The sequence below is a fragment of the Labrus mixtus genome, chromosome 17 (assembly GCF_963584025.1).
Source record: "Labrus mixtus chromosome 17, fLabMix1.1, whole genome shotgun sequence".
In the NCBI taxonomy this organism is placed as follows: domain Eukaryota; kingdom Metazoa; phylum Chordata; class Actinopteri; order Labriformes; family Labridae; genus Labrus; species Labrus mixtus.
The window spans coordinates 14,477,048-14,497,112 of NC_083628.1; the positions used below are offsets into that span (position 1 = coordinate 14,477,048).

At 42.3% G+C, this 20,065-nt stretch overlaps 1 protein-coding gene across 7 annotated transcripts in view; it reads left to right on the forward strand.

The window, feature by feature from the left end:
• Positions 1-238: 238 nt before the first annotated feature.
• The window catches only part of rimbp2a (RIMS binding protein 2a), a 52,566-nt gene continuing 32,739 nt past the window's right edge, over positions 239-20,065 (forward strand). For 3 of the 7 annotated variants that reach the window (XM_061062107.1, XM_061062108.1, XM_061062110.1), the window contains exons 1-3: positions 241-513; positions 17,989-18,078; positions 19,778-19,900. The gene's annotated coding sequence lies outside the window, so the exon portion shown is untranslated. Of the gene's footprint in view, positions 514-17,988; positions 18,079-19,777; positions 19,901-20,065 lie in introns of all 7 variants that reach the window. The other 4 variants (XM_061062105.1, XM_061062106.1, XM_061062109.1 and 1 more) reach the window with 3 other exon arrangements.

The window sequence follows — 20,065 nt, forward strand, 5'->3', positions numbered from 1 at the left end:
ACTACTAGCACCTAACAGTCCTGATGCTTTGTGATGTAGCTGGCGGTTGTAGCAGTGGAGCTGGCTGATTAATTCAACAGAGTGGATTTCCGCAGATCGCTGCACATGTGTACAGCGTGAGAGAGAAAGGGGGGGGAATTGAGCAGAGGGAAGAGAAAGGGAGAGCGTGGAAAAGGGAAAAGGAGAAAATGATGGAGGAGGAAGGGTGTAAAGGAGGAGGGGTCTTCGGGGGTGGGGAGAGAGTGAGAAGAAAGGGAGGATAGGAGAGAGAGTCTGTGGAGAGGGGGCGGAGGAAAGAGAGAGAGAGAGAGAGAGAGAGAGAGAGAGAGAGAGAGAGAGACACACACACACACGCAGGCCCTGGAGCTGCTACTGATGCTGCTGCTGCTGCAGCCGTTTGACAATTCCCCACCCAGAGAGAGAGCAGGGAAGAAGGGAGGAGATCAGAGCAAGGAGGAAGAAGGAGTAAGCGACACCTCAGTCAAGATGCTTCGGTGCTAGCCAACACGCACGGTAAATACTAATCCTTTATCACCACTCTGCGTCCTCTTTACTGCTGCTGTGTGTCTCAGTCTCTGCATCACCGGCTTGAGTGTGTGTTTGTGTTTGATTTAGCTCTTGTTGAGCTCTATATATAGTGCTCAGGGTTAGCATAGCCAAGCAGCTGGGGAAAAGCTGTCTGTGCAGCTGCTGCAGGAGGCGACAGACGTCCACAGAGAGAGGTGAGAAAGAAGAGGAGGATTTGTACATTTTGTCTCTTTTGGGACTCAATGAGGGGGGAAAAAACAACCTTCAGCATCTCTGTGTCTTGGGTGTAGCAAAGCCACCTGTTTGGGGATGTGTGTGTGTGTGTGTGTTTGTGTGTGTGTAGTGTTGAGGACGGGGGGTGGGGTCTCGGATGTATGTCTCTGATGGTGTGGTTTTAAAAAAAAATAATAATAAAAAAGGTTATAAAAGCTTGTGAAAATGTGTGTGTGAATTCGAACAGAGTGCAAGGAAAACACTTCCATTTGTGACCTCAGTTCACTGATGCACATTTCCTAAAGTAAGTGTGCATATGCGAGCGTCGTTATCGGTAGAGCAACATATGTAGACATATGTTCACATGATCAGTTAGACACACTGGGAGAGGGGAAGCGTGTGGTGCTTTGTCAAACAAATTGATTTTGTGCGTGCGTGTGTGTGTGCTTTAACAGTAACCTGAGCTTTTCCTGGCTGCCGCCTGCTGAGGGGTTGCCAGGTGTTGGTGATAAAAATGAACCCATTCCTAACTTATTGACACTGTGTCTCCATCAGTCGTTAATCTTCATGAATCCAAGTCTCTTGCTGAATATGTGCATGTGGCTCTAAACTCAATGCACTCAGTATCCACTCTAGTAGGTACAGTAGTGGTACACCTACATCAGCTACATCTTATGCAGTAGATAGAATAGAATGGTCGGTCATCCAATTTATGCCTTCATGTTCAAGTTTTTAGCAGGCTGTAGTTTGTGATGCTTTTAAGTTCTCTTGTGGATTTAACCCCGATCATATCAGTGAGTGTAAACCAAATATATGAGAGCATCCCATCCAAAGTCCATGTTTCATTCTTTCAATAAGATGTCCACCTCAACAGACATTTTGGATCAGATCCTTCCCTATACCTTGATGCCAAATGCTCCTCAACCTAACCGTCTTTGTCTTTATATTTGTTTCACAAGCATTTTCGTTCCTGCTTCAGTTCGTGTAAAGGATTTTTTTTTGTTGTTGTGGGAACACTTGTGTGTAAGGTGTTTCGAGCCGCAAAGCTTTTAAGCATTTAAAAAAAAAAAAAAAAGCCGAGTAGGCGTCTCGATAAAAATGTATTTTGGTGAAAAAAGTTTTTTTTTTGGGTGGAATGTGGTATGTGACAGAGATAGGCACCACAGCTAGTAAAAAAAAAATAAGAAAAAAAAATCATATTTTTGTTCCGAGCATGTGTGTGGATACCTCCTTATGTTGTGTTGGTGAGCAGACCTGAAGTTGGTTAAATCAGGTTGAAGAGAGAACTCAAAGCTACCCCTGTCCTGCCAATAACTGTAAGGTCTCTGCTGGGCGTGGATGTTCAACTGTACAGGTTCAACCAAGTGTGTGTGTCGGTTAGATGGTTCATCTTCCTGCACCATGCATATGTCTGAATGTATGGCTGTGTGGGTGGGTGACAGACCAAAGGAGAAATAAGGCAGAGCAGAGAGAGAGAGAGAGAGAGTTGGTGCTCCAAACAGCTTTTCTGAAGTCTCTTTCTGCAGCATTTTACTCGTAATGAGCTGTGTAACTTTCTCGTTTTCAATCCCTTTTTTTTTTTTTTTTTTAAGACTCCTCTCTTTTGTCTCCCGCTTCCCATTTTCCGCCACATGAAAGTACAAGAAAACAGCTGTAGATTTGGTGGGCGCACAATCTTTTACACTCCCCTAATCATATTCCTCCTGCACCATTCTACCATTTCTTCTCCCACTTCTTCGTCTCCATGCGGCAGACTGGGAGGCTGTGCCAGCTGACGTTCAGTTGAATGCCAGAGGGCGAAAGGAGAGGGAGAGAGAGATAGGGAGTGGGGAGTGGGGAGGGGGGGGGGGGGGGGGGGGGAGGGAGATGGGAACTTGTGTTTTTGGTCTCATGGCTGATTTTCTTGCACCTCTCCTGAGATTATAAGTGAGTCTGGCAGACAAGAGACAGCCTTCTTGACTAATCGAAAATGTTCCTGAGGACATACAGGCACTGCAATGATCTCTGAACAGTTCAAGCATGGTAGGGGTGTAGCAGAATTGTATATCAGCATAACCTCATAGAGATTTTCCAAACCAAACACATTTTTCAATCCCATTTTTCATACCTAGAATTGAGAGTTAGCAGACACAGTACTCATCTGATCGGAGTTTGATGATCAAATATATGTAACGGTAATACTGGAGGAGAAACGCTGATTTAACTCTGACCTTTCGCTGGCTTTTGACCACAAATATACTCTCTGTAAGCAAAAACCCTAGTTCTGTTTGTTTTAGATGCACTGTATTTAAAAATAGTTTTTGGGGGGGCTAATTCCTCATCGTGTCAAATCTGTGCATGGACTGGTGTACTCACCGACAGCAAGATATCGCATTTTTAGTTCAGTATCGGAGGCTGACACAGATTCTGTCATCGGTATCAGAACAACTCTAGTATTTCACATGCATGTTTCCCTTGGATTTTCATGCCTCCATGCACACATTTCCACTGTATCAGTCACAGTGTGCAAAGCATGCTCACACTAACTCTCCTCTAAAGCTGTTTTAAACCATCTGCATCGTATTGAGTGTATAGTGTGCTGTGTATTGTTTCGGGGGTATTGATATTGTTTTTTGTAATGTTTTATTCAGGAGTGTGCGCGCTCTCTGTGTTTCTTTGCTGTAATAACTGTTCATTCATCATGCAGTTAATACAGTGAATATAGAAGACAGCTTTTGTTTGCAGTATTATGCAGGCGTACATTCAGACAATATCAAAGGGCATCAGATATGTTGAATGTGATACTTCATTGCTACTTTTTTTTTTATCATCCTGACACTCCATACCTGAAAGAGAACAGTTTCTATAGCAACCCCGTTATCCCCCTTCCCTCGCCCTCCCTCACCCCGTTATGCATGTGTGTGTGTGTGTGTGTGTGTGTGTGTATGTGTGTACATGCGAGGCCGCGTAGCCTCGAATACTAACCCGGGCCTGAATATGAGTGAGTGCTGTATTGATTGCTAAGCATACACTCCATGAGTGTTGATGTCATTTAGCCAGCGGGGGAAGCAGAGAGGGAAACAATAAAGGAACATTTCCTCCGCACATTTCCTGGCAGCTTTTCAAGATACACAGAAGTTATATTAAAGGAAAGACACAGAGCACTGCAGAGGATAGGAAGGCGAGGCGAGGAGAAGGAGAAGGAGAAGGAGGGTGGGGCAAAGAGGCAAAAAGAGAGAGGAGGGAGAGAGGCAGTGTCTGTGGTAAATGGATGTCTGAAGTCTAAATACATACACACTTTAATAAAGAAGAATATGAGGAACTCTTCCATTTATCTTGTCATGCAGGTGGTGCACTCGCTCCTTCACAAAGGATTTCCTATCCTATTAAATAAATGAGTGCAGATGGTTGTTTAAGCCCTGATTCACCTCTTTTGGGGGATTTCAATGCAAAGTACATACCACAAAATGTTTTCCAGTTATGCATCTCCAGATTGTCAGGCTTTCATCCTCCGCCCTCTTAGTGTTAGTTAAGGACACCGTGTGCAGAGTCCTCTTAATGACACCACTAACCCTTAACCAAGGTATATGGCGTTGTTAATGGTTTTGACATGCGTGTAGGAGAACGTAGCGGACCAAAGTGCCCTTTCTAAAAACTTCATTTTGTGGCCTATTTAACTGTTATCGCCGCCATGCTTTGCGAGCCCTTTAGCAAAAGGATCACGCTGATAAAAGGCCCGTTAATTCCGCAGCACTAATTGTCTCCCACTGTCACTTGCACTTCTTTGGGTTCTCTTCTCCCTCTCCCTCTTCTCACATGATCACACCTTTCTCTCAGTCTGTTGTTCCTCTAAATAACTACTTGATTACCTTTTTTTTTTCCTCCGCTAAGATGTACCTGTCTTGTGTGCCACTGTCTTCTCTCCTCACTCACTCGTCCATTGTCCTCTCTTCAGTCCCCAGTGTTCCGTGTCTGTTAAGGCTTGAATGATTAAACATAGGACTGGAGCCTTTGGTGGACTGAACACCAAGGGCAAATGGATGCGGTGGTGGTGGAGGGGGTGAAGCAGGGACAGAGGAGTACACAATGTCAGACAGAGCAGCCTGCTCGGATACAGATGACATGACAGAACCTGTGCTGCTGTAACTGTCACCTACTGCTCTCTGCCACTGAGTCCTGCTCACTTGAGACCTGAAACTCAGCTCACATGTATCCGCCGTGCAGTGCTGCAGGAGCCGTTTAAGAACACTGTTACAAGTGACCAAAGACTATTAGAAATGTTTGATACAGTCAAATCAAACCTAGGAACGTTTTTATGTGAAGCAGATGAACTGCTTCCCCTTTTATAATTGAGTGTTTTAGAATTCCAAGGTCTTACTTTACGACTTTCTCAACGTGACATTCAACAGACATCTGTGTTTTTGAAAAAGCCAAAAGTCACGGAACGAAAAAATAAACTCCTGCTTTGGAGGTTTTGGGTGAAAAAGGTAGAGACGTAGCCATGGTAGCAGTCCCACTTTTTGGCACTCAAGCTTCCCACAAAAGAGACAATTTTGTGTCCTACTTGTGCAAAGGAAGCAAAACTATGCAAAGTAAGCAATGGTTTGTTTCTATTGTGGACAAATCACAGAGTATTTCACAATAAAAGTATTTAGTGCAACATAACAAGCAGGGAGGATGCTCACATTAGCTTATGAAGAACCCAAATGAAGAGAAATAGATACAGCGAAAGAGAAGTATCTCAGTGAGGAAAGGAAAGAAGAGGAAGTGTTAAAGGTTCATGATCTAGTGTGATAACGGGGCGAGAAACTCCCATGCCCGGCGTTTATTTTTACGCAGAGCTCTGGAATCATCCCGGACACAATGGGAGGCTGACCTGAGACACTTTTAAGTAATTTCTTGTGACTCATTGAATTAAAACAAACACGAAAAAAAAAAAAAAATTAAATAAATTATGATAATTAATTCTGAATCTCCCGGCAGCAAATGGAAAGATGCCAACACTAGCATAACGTTCTCCCAGAGTGTCGTCTTTGTTAGAAGACGCTCTGCAGCATTTTGAAGCTTCTGCTGAGGAGTGTGAAACTCTGGGTTTGCACCGTTTGCCATTGCAGAAGTCCCTTAGTTTGTCCTCATGTGCCCTGTTTTTTGTAACGCGATAAAGATTACAGTAGTATCTATTTCAGATTGATTTTTTTTTGGGTCATAAATCCAGATTGTAAACCCCCGTAAGAAAAAAGCAACGAGAGGGAAACCTTTGCTCAAGCTCTGTCGGTGTATTTCTAGCATACTGTACATTTTAGCAACTGTGCAATGAGGTCAGACGTAAATTATTTAGCACTTGTGCAGTATGTTTTGCTGCAGATTGGGGTCATGTGAGCGTGTATTTGTGGGTATTGTGCACATATAGGACTGTGTGATGAAAAGTGTAGATTCATGGAAGTATATGGATTTATGTGCTGAAGCATTTTAATGTAACCTTGTGCATGTGTGGTCATGTTTTCCATGTGTTTGTTTGTGTGTGTGTGTGTGTGTGTGTGTGCGCGCTTGTGTATTCTGAACATGAAGGTCCATCCAAGCATTATGTGAGCATGAAGGCCCAACGGAGCACATGTAATCCCTAACCAGCTCTTGGGCTCTTCATTAGCATTACACTGATCTTCCTCAGAACTTATTCTTCAGCCCTCTGATATTCTCTGTGTGGCCCCGAGGGAACAATAGGTCCTGTTCACATCAAACGTGTTATGTCATCGATGTGACTGGAAGCTCAGCTGCCCACGTCATGGGAGCACTATTTCACAGTGACTGCCTGCTCCCACAGTATATGTACATACGGTACCCGCACACTTCAACATGAAAACTCCCATGCCCTGTTACGCCCTATGGGACATGTGTATTCTCAGGAGAGGTCCGATGTTATGCCCAGAGGACCCTCCACATACAGTACAGCTGGAGAACCCCCGAGTTCAAAGTCACAGTTGATATGCTCACACATGCTCTTTCTTTCTCCCTGACCCTGTTCAGACCACATTCAGACTGGATTATACTCAACTTTAAAAAAAAAAAAAAAAAAAAATGCAGTTCACATCTGGCATCAGGCTTTGCCTGAGATGTCAATTTTTATTTGTTAAATGTAGCAAACTGTGACTGCTGCTGCTCTAAAACATTAAAGGTCCCTTTATGTAGTGGCATTTTGGGCTATCTTGCAGGGGTGGAGCAGCGAATTAAAAAGGGTGAGTGTTTTAAGGCTAGATCCCCCCGTGCCTTCAGCCCCCATTGTAGTCTCAACAACAATATAGTTCAGAATAAAATACAGTGCTTACATTTTCATCAGAAAACATATGCACATAATATCTTGTTCAAGATTTACTCCTGAGAAACTCTTCATTCCAAGATCTTATTTTCACCACCATTCACCTACTATAGTATTATTCAATGACTTAAGACATTCTAGTGTCAGATAAAGAAGTCTGTTAATATGAATAATAAATATGAAGGATATAGTTAAATAACCATATCTTATCTACCCCAGAGCAACAACAGTTTCCCACAGAGATCAGTAACGTATTTCTGATCCTGATATAATGATGACAAACCTCAAAACTGTTCACCTGTGCACCTTCATCCTGTCTCATTAAGATAGAAGCCTGACGTGATTCCCTATCCTAAACAACAGCGCAACAGTTAAAGGGATGAGATAATGTTGGGGGAAATAACTTTAAAAAAATGGGGTTAAGCTTAAATATATTTCTCTGTCTCTGTGCCTCTCCTCCTATTTGCATAACAGAAATACCAAAAAACATGTTGAAAAATGTCATTGGATTTTGTTAGAAGCTTTCACTAACAACTCTGGTCTCTAAGATGAATTACCTACTGATTCAAATCTTGCCGTGAAAAGATACATTATAAACTTCAGGTGATGGACTTAAAGAGAAGGGCATTCAGACTTAAATTAGATTAACTTCAGTTAGTTTGCCACCAGGATTGCACTTTAAACAATACATTTATTTTGCCTTTCTTGCTTTATTTCCTGTATTCATGTAAAAAACTTTTATTTTATTTGAAATGTCTGCAAAGTGAACTTTAGCCAGATCGTTAAGTTACAGGAGCGAATAAAAACGGCCAAGAGAACGACTTAGATGTAAAAAAAGATTCTTAGACACACATCAAGATTAGTCTCTGCAAGCACATAACTGTACAATATTCCAACTCTTCTCTGGCCTGTTGGGTTTGTCAGACGGCTGTGATTGGCTGAACTGTCATTCCATCAATCTGACTTGACCAATAGGTTTTAATCAATGACTCCCTCAGTAAAAAGTGTGGGGGGATGAAATTACGTTTCAGTGAAAAGTCTGGGTGCCGCGACACCTACAGCCCGCATGGTTTGCTACGCGCCAATCAATCAAACTTTATTTGTATAGCACTTTTCATACAATAATGTATCACAAAGTGCTTTAACATCAACATAAATCAAACAGCAACAACATGACTCCCTCACCTAGCCCTACCCCACGATCCAAAAACTAAGGTAAAAATAACTAGATCAAAACAGGTACAGGACGGACTGAGGAAACGCTATCACTTATTCTTAATCTTGGACAAAAGTATCCAAAAAACCTAATGAAACTTCAGGATGTCAGTACAAATAGTTAGCTGGGATCCTATTGTGAGAAACTGTAACTGTCTGACAATTTTTAACTTCAGTGAACAAGTATAAACTGCATCCCAATAACGCAATTCTCCCCCCGCACAGCAGCCACCTTCACAACTCCTAAATGTATTTCAAATCATTTTACGGTGTGTCATATCATCAGATTTAAGTGTGTTATAGCACGGACTTGTTTGTGTTTTTTTTTTTGCTGCATCATCAAAAAACGAGTATTGCCAGTTGTATTCCATTTTGTTCTTCAGATGGCTTGAATTAACAAGCCATTCATCACACAACCTCACATGCCTCAGATTCAGCACAGTACAGTCTGACACAGATTGGAATCAAGAACCATCTTGCACAGTGTGATGTCTGATGATCTTGTAAGGTCGGTGTTACTGCACAGCCTGTGGATGCCTTCAAGCTGCAAATAACAATGGTTTCTACTGCTGCTCAATATGTCCATTTTTGAGAAAGATGCAGTTTAAAGTTTAGTCTACATCATAAGCAGAACATCGTAAATAATGCCTAATACCAGTTTCCATTACCCATTAAGATATAACATTTTTATATCGTCTGATAAAAGGTTTAAAACCTCTATCGTAAATATACTGTTTGTTTTGAGTAGTGAAAAGTGTCAATTAACAGGAGAGGACATCGCAAACTGCAACTTTCATGTTGCAAAGCGTGAGAAAGACCCCCGTGTTTGAGAAAATGATCCTGACCCTTCGCTTTTTCGGTCATTTTTTTCTGTTAGTTTAATTCAGCTCTTCTGTTTTACTATGTGGTCACATTCACCCCTCAGCATCTGTGGAGAGTCCAAAAAAAGCTAACGCTGTGTAAACCGTGTCACCTGAAATATATGAGGTATGAACTGTTATGTAGACAACATACACACAAGTACAAACGTTAAAGAAAGCAGGCAGCGCTCCGATGAGAAGCAGGAGAAGTGACAGAGGAGGTGAAAGTGGATGTGTGTAACGTGGAGGAGAAGTTAATCTCTCCTGACGGTAGCGCAGGCCTCTCCATGCCACCCCCCCAGTCTCCCCCCCCCCCTCCCCCGTCTTCCCCATAAACTCTGGAAATGTCTCCTGCTAAGCGAGGGGCTGGCAGTGGAGTTCACGTGCACACACACACACACACACACACACACACACAGTAATACACACACTTAAACACATAACAGGATGTAAAGGAGCCAGGAACCCAAAAAAACGTTGCTGTAAATAAGTTTACTTTGCTCTTCCATGTAGCAAAAAATTCCAGTATACATCTCTGAAGGCGTTTTATTTTTGCTCATATTTCAGATCATTAACACTTCAAATTGTGTGTAAGTGCTTTTACTCAAGTTCTCCTGTAGACTGTCTCTTCTCTGTTAGTAGATTTTGTTTGTGCATGAAATTTTGGCCTCCACGTTGAACCACTGCAGGGTCAACATTCTGTGACTGTGTAGCTGAGTTTTCTTTCAAATGTTTGGTCATCCACATTTTTAAATCTGCAGCCACGTATTCTACTTGAACATTCAATTTTTTTTTTTACATTTACAGAAACAACAGGGTTTCCCTTCATTTATTAGGACATTATTGATCATGAAACCGTATGCTTTTAACTCGATAGACTTCTTATCTGTGTTTATTATGGGATTGAATTCCTTGACACATTAGGAATTTTCTAAATCCGACGGATTGGAACGCTGTGAGTGTGCAAGAGCTTAAGGCTAATGTATGCCTAGAGATGCTAGTTATGCAACTCATTCATGGTTGCATGCGCACAGAGATACACAGACACACAAACTCCAGCTCATGTTCCGCTATATCAGTGTAACCCACTGCCATCTGCGTCCACAGTTTATACGTATTTGAAATGGCCTTGCGGGTGTAGTGACTGTGACACACAGAAACAAACGCACGCCCACACACACACACACACACACACATACACACACACACACACACACACACACACACACACACACACACACACACACGCACACACACACACACACGCTCAACAAAAATAGATTCGCAACACATGTATGACTTATGAATGAGGCACCTGTAGAGACACATAGGTGGCATAGGTCAGATGAATGTCAGCTGATAATGTGTTGACACATAGGAGGGGAATATTTTGAGTGCAGGTTGATGAATAATCTATTGATGACATTTTGGTAAGAGTCACACTGAACTGCTCTTCATAATAAGCACATAGAAAGGGAAAAGGTTGCGGGGCCGCTGGTGGCCTGGTGGTCGGTTTGCACGTCCTCATGTACGGAGGCCTTTTGGTCCTACAAGCGGACGGCCCGGGATCATGTCTGGCCCGAGGCTCCTTTTCATGTCATCCCCCACTCTCTCTCTCTCTCTCTCTCTATCTCTCTCTCTCTCTGTCTGTCTCTCTCCCTGATTTCCAACTCTGTCCACTGTCTATCTAATAGAGGAATAAAAAGCCAAAAAGTAAACCTTAACAAAAAGATTGCAGTCTACAGTCTGAAAGATGGAGTTAAAAAAAACAAACATTGGCACACATAAAAACAGTAAATTCCTTCATAAGAATGCACTGTGAGTTCTTCAGGTGTTCTGCACGTGATGTAAGTCACAGTGTTTGCAGCTTTGCTTAAATGTATCCCAAAACCTCCTGAGACCTTCAACGGTTGGCCACAGAAGCGATGTTTGGTTGAAGATTGTGAACGACAGAAGCCGTACCTTCAGTTGTGACAAGGCAAACACCTTTATAAGGCCTTTCAGAGGACCCAGTCTGTGTTACATATCATAGTCTATGCTGCAGTGAAGACCTCACTACTGCTCCATAATAAATCTGCAAAAATGTCCCTCATTTTCATAAGCACTTCCTTAAGTGGGGGACGTACAGTGCCAACGTACAGCTGCACTTAAGTTAACATCAACCTTGAAAGTGTGTCCTCTGTCACATGCGTTATATTGTGAAGTGGTTTTATTCCATCGTTCTTGTTTGATTTAGTCCATTAACAGCAATTTCATACTCATAATTCTGCCCGCCATCTTTTAGACATGGCCAGATTGTGTGTCCCCTTCAGTCAGTCTGTGGTTTCTTTTCATTTCAGGGTAGTTTGGGTTCATCACTGTGAAAATATACTCCCAAGCTAAAACCACATAAAGATGTTACAAGTAGTATATGTTTTTTTATATTCTCAATGAGACAGCTCACATGTTTTTTTTTGTTTGTTAAAGCCTGTAGTTTCAGCCCAAATGTTTATAACCGTTTGATATTGCGGTGTAATCTTCCTCATGACACGTTTGCAGAGCTGATTTTGTCAATATTTTACATCCATTTCTGCGAGCTGGAAGTCCCTCTTTGTGTCTCCTCCGGTGCTTTGTACTATTCAGCTCAAGTGAGAAAAGCTTCGTCAAATCTTGATCAACAGAGTATCTTGCATGGCTTTGTGTCATGTAACTAATCATTGGAGTGTGTGCAACGTCTTGATTGTGCGTGTTAGGAACAAAACATGGATCCGCTCTCTAAAAGATTGCTCCAGTGGGAACAAAAGCGGTCAAAAAAAAAAAGAAAAAGTTTTTTTCCTTTTCTCTTACGACAGCAAGTTTGAAAACTATTCAATATGAAAACAGATGATGTTTATTTGAAGCCCACGTAGAGTTTCTTACCTCACCAGCACAAGTCTTTCTTCCTCTCTGTCCTTGTGAAAGTTGTCTTTGATGCGTTGAACTGTTGCATGTCTTTTGTGCAAACAAATAAATAGATTGATGGTGGCAACAAACACACACACACACACACACACAAAAAGTGAGTTGCTCTATGAGTCAAACATGGATATTTGAAATGTGACCCAGCATGCCAAACCACCAGTGCTGTTTTCTTTTTTCTTTAAAATCATATGAGGTAGAAGGCAGGATGCTTCCTCTGCGCTCCAGTTCTAACAGCGTTTGTCTGCAGCTAAAGAGCTGTCCGTGGTCCTGAATGCTCCAGACATTACACAGTGCTGAACAGACAGCTTGGCCAGACAAACAGACCGTTGCTTTCATGCACACATATATTGATAGATGTCCTGTTCAACCAATGAGCAGATTATCAGTCGAGGGATTGATGTGTTTATAAAATCAGGGCTGCAGTCTAAGATTGAAATAACCTCATTAAGAACTGTGAAGTCTCTGTTTGAGGAGAAAACAACAACAAGATGTACTTTATATAACCTTCAAAGATAAACAGGAAGCAGATTAGGTTTTAGAATAGAAGATCTATCGCACAAGGTAATTATTGCTAATATGTTCTCTATTACAAACTTTAGTTTTATACTATAAAAGAGATGACATAGTATGATTGAAAGCTGCTGATTCTTTATATACTACTACATGAAAAAGCCCTGTTCAATTCTTCAACTAAATGAACACATGCTACGTGTCTCGTACTTTACCGGTGCTCCCACTGAAGTCAGCACATGTCGTTAGTGTCTTCTCCAAGTGGAACAAAGTGTTTCCACCATGACGTCTGATTAATGACAATCCCCAGTAGCAATCCTCTACCTCCGAGAATTCCCATTTAGAGTCAGCGTCGTAGAGATCTCTGCACCCGTGCTTTTCATCCTCCATCAATTATAGCTTCTCCGGGTTTCAACCGCCACAGATACTCGCTCATTCTTACTCAAATAGCACCTTGCAGGAGTTGGTGTTACTTGTATGTATGATCCTCACTACTTCTAGCGCCACAGTAAGCCGCTTCCAAAATCCTGCCAATGCAATTTTCTGTTGGCAAGATTCGAACGTTCCAATTAATTTCTATTAACGGCTGTTTTTATTCTGAAATGGCGCATCCACAATTCCACATCATCCCAGTTTCTTAAATACATTTGAAACCTGTATCACTGTGAAATAGAGCATGTCCAGGATTTGAAAACCCTCACTGCCAAATGCAGACATGCAGAGAGAAGAAGTACATTTGCATTGATTGTACAAAGCTGGATGTGCTCTGTAATGAAGAGAGGGAATTATTTTCAAGATTGTTACCATTCATACCCAACCCAATTAGGATCTGTATGAATAATTGTCAGTTCACCCAGTGAGTACTTCAAATTAAATACTCTCTCTGCTAAGCTCGCCATCATAAGGGTACTGTAACCAAGTGGGAAATACTTTGAAAAAAAAATAAAAAAATTTTTTAACACTGATGTCTTGTTGGCCCTAATCAGCGTAACTTCCTGGTCTGATTTGGACAGGATCAATCAGAAGAGTTCATCTGTCAGAGGAGATGACGCAGCAGCTTTACTCAGGCTCGCCGAGGCAGTGACACATGATAGTACAATAACCAGAAGCGCTGCCTAGCTCTGATACGTCATAATCGTGTTATTTATGCTAGAGTTCAGCCTCTTCTCTTCCAACATCATCCCCGGCATGGTAACACTTTTGTTTTTAGTTCGTTTGAAACTAAAAGTGAAGATGCCTTGTTTATCTGACAGCACGCGCTCAGCCTAGTTCTTACCAACACTTTGACACACCTCTCTGACTGCTTATTCAGACCCACATTGTAGCATTTCTTGTCTCCTTGTCTAATCTGTGGGAAAAACATAAACAGCCTGTTCGGACGGGTTAAATGTGAAAGCAAGGTTCCAGAGAACAGATTTGAAAATTTGACCGCGGCACAATGAGTGATTGAGTCGGGTTGGTTTATTGCTTAAAGAGTTAACGCTGATCACCAGAGCAGGGACATGGTGGAAGTGGTAGAGAGGGAGTGGCTAAGTTAAATGAGGAACATTGAATGAATATGTGAGAGAATATAACCTCTGTTATCTTCCTGCTTTACCAGCATCTGGCCCAGTGCTTATCTTTCCTTTATCTATGGGCTGATCATAAGCTCCTGATACATTTTACCAAATGAACTGGGTTTTTTTTAGGTTTTCTTATCCGAATGAAACTCTCTTGAAGAAGCTAAAAGAAGGAGTGTTTACTGTTGTGAAAACATGTTAGGAAGGTACGGCATAAAGAGCAAACAAGCAATGTAAAGTAAGTACTTTTTAATACAATACATAAAATACATATACATAAAAACAGGAACAAACGAGTAGTTCATTGACCAGCATTCTAAAATCCTGCTATGAAAAGGGAGATGCCAAGAAGAACGTAACAACATAGGCAGGGAATTCCAAAAGATTTGTGCTATAGCCTCGAACACACGATCACCACGAGTCTTAAAATGTGTCTGCGGGACAGACAGGGCACCACAACACTTTAGAGAGAATTTGATTATAAGACATCAACGTATTTGAAAGGTAGCTTCATGGTGCATCAATGTCTTATGTCTGAGAAGTCATTTAACATTTTGGGCAATCATCATATTTGCTTGCTCTGTGATACTTGTTGGAAAAGATTGATTGCACTCCCATATCTCTATGGAGTGATAGTCTATGGTTAGTTTATCTGAGTATGGACAATTGGAAAGTTCTCTTACCAGGACCTCTAAATTGTCTGTGTGAAGTGTTTTTATCCCCCCCCCCTCACAGACACAGCATTTTAGAGCCACGCTACAACAGACTAACAGGGAGAAGTGTCTCCGCCTGCTTCCAGTGTGAATGCAACACTAAAAAAAAAACCCTAACCTTTATTTTTTGTGAAGAGTGATATGTCAGTGGCATCAATGTTATGTAAATTCCAGCCATTACACACAAAAAAACATGTAAAAAAATCAAAAGATGCCTTTAAGGCTATCTCAAGTTGTAGACATGTTTATTATCATTTCATTAAACTACTTTCGTTAAAAAATATATATATTTTATTTGACCATTTTTGCCTTTATCGGATAGGACAGCTGAAGAGAGACGGTGGGGGATGACATGCAGCAAAGGGTCAGAGGTCAGAACCCATTGCCGCTGCGATGAGGACTACAGCTTCTGTATGTGTGGCGCGCAATGTAACCACCCCAGGAAACTGTACTTTCTCGGGGGTTATCGATATCTCGTACAGACAAATGACACGAAGTAATACTAGTGTAGACACTGGAGCCGCTCACGAATGCACAATTCATTCTGGGACTGTAAAGCCCAGTGAGAGACTGGCCACAGTGAGCCGAGCAGATTTCGGGAACAGCAGCTAAATTAGTGGGCTTTGGAGAGAGAGTGATGATGCGGGTGGTGATGGAAGGGCGTGTGTGTGTGTGTGGGAGACAGCGATAGATGGATAGAAAATACAGAAGGGAAAGGAAGAAAGAAGTTGTCAAACTGAATTAGTCATTAGAAGTGTTGAGGTTTCTTCTCCAAGCCTGTCCACTCTTTCTGCACGCACATATGGATCTCCTGTTTCACAACCATGCACAGATTCACCCATGGACACACACAAACACACACTTACACTCCAACAGGGATCTGCACAGATGTCCTCGGAGTACTGTTAATCCAATGTTGAGCTCTTTTTCCTTTAAGAGAACACCTAGTTAACATATCCTTTGTATATATTTGAAGCAGATTTCCATGTTTATTTGAACATATTGAAGATAGAATTGGCATAGGACTGTGTGTGTGTGTGTGTTTGTGTGTGTGTGTGTGTGTGTGTGTGTGTGTGTGTGTGTGTCCCCTGGCTTTGCAGCACTGTTTACACAATGTTACGGAGTGTTAAGCAGAGCTGTGAATGTGTGATTCACTGGAAGTGGGAGGAAGCAGAGAAGCAGACATCATTCCTGAGGCCCATAAAAAAAGAAGCCTTTAAAAAAAGGTCATTTATTTTCTGTTTCTTTTATATTTATTCTCCATCGTGCTCCTTCAGCCTCAACAGAAACTTAAAAAAAAAAAAAAAAACTTACTCTCCTCCAGACCTGACTTCCTCCACCACTGTAAAAAAAAAAATGTGAACACAATCCCTCTTTTCTGTTAACCTTTACGTCCCTTCCCTGCTGCATTTCCTTATTGCGTCAACAACAAGGCCGTGTCCCGGGGTGTCCAGCGCAGGGAGAGAGGCTCCAGCTGACACCTCTCGACGAGCCGGTGTCTCCGTAATTACCAGACAGCGTGCGAGAGATCATTTCTGGCTGCTAACTGTAGCTAGGTGTGGTTCTGGCTCTGTAGTCTGCAGTGATGTGATGCGGCGACAGCGTTACACAATAAGAGCAGCAAGTGAACTCACTCACCAGCCTCTACGTCTTCCTGTCCTTGTCTGTTCTCGATCTGTGTCTCGCTTTGATTGTGTCTTCCTGCGACAGCCCTGGCCGTCTCTCTGCCTGCACACACAAAGAGACGGATGAACCTGACCGGCCCTTCACTCTGTCTTTCTCTCTCTCTCTTTCTCTCTCTCTCTTTTCTGAGGTTTATTGGTTTCCTTGATTTGTTCTGATAAATTTGATCACAAACCTCTGAGCTACCCGATCGTTTCTTGCGCACAAACTGCCACCGATACACTGAAGTCCCCTTTTACAATTTACAATGCTCGCAGCTCGAGAAGTGTCTGCGGAATAAAGCAACAACGGACAGCTGTCTTTTCTGAGCTCCAATGCGTCTGCACACATGTGAGGAAGGCAAGGCATCTCAACAACAAAAAAAAATCCTCTCGGAGACGATGAATCTACATTTTTTTTTTTTTTTTTTTTTTTTTTTTATTTCAGGGCAATATTTTTAGATCAGTAAGACATGTTTAAACGAAAAAAAACCCTGCTGCACTTCAAAGGAACATCTTATCCTGCCAGACGTGCCATGAAAACAAAAGCTGTGATCAACTCCTGTTGCCGTTTGTTTGAAGACAAAGATGAGGAGAGAGAGGGAAAAAAAAAAAAAAAAGCGCGACTGCTATTATTAATTACTCATCCACATATTATAGTCTGGGATGCTGAGGAATGGCAATCAGCGGGCATGAGCTCAGCACACGAGCGCGGAGTGGTATTATGTGCCAGGATATGACCAGTCGCAGTGAGATCACTCTTGAATGCTCAGAGCTGTGATAGGAAGAGAGCATTGGCCTAGTTTGAGTCTGGCGTAATTATGTAATGCTTGAGTACCTGCAGCACCAGCAGCATGACAACTTCTGAATGTGAATCCAGGTTGTGGAGAGAGAACAGAGGGATCGTGCACACCTCTTTTCAATCCCTTTTACGTGCTTCTGCAACTTAATCTTGAGCTGACATTATGCGCTCATTTTCTTTCTTCAGCATTCAACTTCCTTATTTCGTCCTTTCATCTTATCAGCTTTTTCTTTTCCGCATATACCTTCCCCCCCCCCTTCATAATCTATGCCGCCCCCATCCCAGTTCCCTTCCTCTAACCCTCCATACCTCTTTCTTCTTATCACCGTCCTTCCTGTCCCCCTCTCTTTTCCAACCCATCCTCTTTTCTTAATGCCACAAACCAAATGGAGGGTGACTGTATGCAGCTGTGGGTTTGGTCCTCCAGACAGCATCTTAGAGAAAGGCTTAGCCACGAACACACACGCACACAGGAGGAGGAGGAGGAGGAGGAGGGAGGGAGGGAGGGATCGAGCGCTAACCTGAGTCTTTCATCGGTCTCTTATGCAATAGTTTTAAGATGGAGTTACGCTGTGTCTCATGCGGGGAGACAGACACGTCTTTGGAAAAGAGGAAGATGACGTATGACGACGTAAGAAACCGACTAAAACTCTAAAAAAAAAAAAAAAAAAATGTCTTCTCCGTCTCCTCTCCAGAAGGCAAAGCTCCATGCTGCCCTGCAGGAGAAAAACCGTCTGAACCTTGAGCTGATCAACCATCACCTGAAGGCATCCAAGTATGACCAGGTAGGGCACTCTGACATGCAGCGTACCAGCATGCATTGCAAGGACACACAGAAGGATGGTCAACCAGACCGTGAGCAATGGACCAGTCTATTGTATTTTGCACTACTGGTGATAAAGGGGCTACATAGTTCATGCCCAGTGTCTTATAAACGGCTGTTACATCACGCGTTTGGTGGATTTATCTCTAAACATCAATACACCTGCAGCCTTTCATTCTTTATATTGCTCCTTCAAACACAATGTATGTTACATGTGGGACTTATGTTTTGTTTTTCATCCACACACAACTCGTTACTTTGTGCGTTTCCTGTTAATGTGTCTTTATTGGCACAGTCAGCCTTAGTCTCCCACTTCACACATGCACACACACACATGCACGCACACACTCGCACACACACATGCACCCTGATGGAGACAGTCTGCGATGGTAGGCGATTAGCTTCTCTGGCGCTAATAGTTACTCTCGCAGAGGGGGCAGATTTGACACATGTCCAGGGACTCTGCTCGGAGCTTCTTTTTTTTTTTTTTGCTCCAGCAGTGTAACACAAAAAGATGCCATCTGTGCCGTGACAAGGTGGGCACGGGGATTGAAAAGAGAGTGGGGGGGGGCAAAAGTGTGGGGGCAAAACCTGATCCTGCCAGGTTGTACAGTGTGGAGAAAATGTGACCGGCTTGTAAGGGCACAGGGAGCATGTACAGTATAGCAGTCTATACAGAGAGAGAGAGAAAAAGAGGGAAAACGAGAGAAAGAACCTGAGGGGGGGAAAGAAGGGAAACAAGAAAATTAATAACAAGTAAATAAATGATACTTTCTCTGAAGACTGTTAAGAGGAGTCAAAGAGAGTTAAATAGTATCAAAATGAATTTGCAATAGGCTCATAAATATTGTTAGAAAGTTTTTTTTACGTGGGGCTTATATTGCAGGTTATTCTGCTTTTATACTTACGTAATACAGTTCATCACATTAAAGACATTTGGAGTATCAAGGTTAGTACCTCAGCTTTAAATCTATTATTATTATTTTAGTGGACTTTATAAAAGTAATGATGATTCTAATGTGATTCAAGCTCACATGGCACAAGTGCGATAGACTCCAGCTGCGGTCATAAATTCCTCAATATGAATGAACTAATGTTCCTCTGCCACAGCACTGTTCACTTTGCAGTAGCTAGCTTATCTTTTTTCGTGCGCTCATCACTTCCCGTTAATTAACGAGATGACTGGTGTACGGCTGAGGGACGATTCTGCCCGATCCTGTGAGGCCACCTTTTAGAGGGAAACCAGCTTAGCTCGAGGCCTCTGACTGATGAAGAAGGGAGAGTCAGAACGCTCCAGTCAGCAGCTCTGTCTCATCAAGGCTAAATGGAAATGTGCTGATTAATTTCTCCTCAGACTGTGAACTCCAAATCAACCCTAAAGTCAAAAAAAAAAAAAAAAATCCTCTATTCATAAAGTAAAAAGTAGGTCTGCCGCAAGAACAAACCTCATCAAAATTGCATGCTTGTTTTGTCTTTAGAGCTTCTTCAAGTAAAACAGAGGAATTAAAGTGTGTTTTCCTCACTTTGTTTTGTTTGTCTGTTACTTTTTTTTTTGTTCAGCCGTTACATCCATGATGTTTATAATCCTCTTAACCTCCTTTTGCTCTTGTTGTTTTCTTGTCCTTCCCTCCTTTGCATCTGGACTCGTTCTGCTCATTTAGGTGCAATCAGACTATGACCAGCTGAGACAGACGTTTGCTGTAGTGAGCCAGGAGAGAGACGTGGCCCAGCAGCAGAGGAGCCAGCTCCAAGGCAAAGTGGAGAACCTGGAACAGGTTCTAAAGGTGAGTTGTGCTTCATTTCACATCACCCTTTTTCACTTGTGTTTTTCTTCATTAATTCATTGAGACAAATTCTGCTCTCTTTACATGAATTCATCTGTGCCTTTATTTAATACCTGCTTTTTTTTCATGCCTTAAAGGTATAGTACCTGACTTTTAATAGAGCAC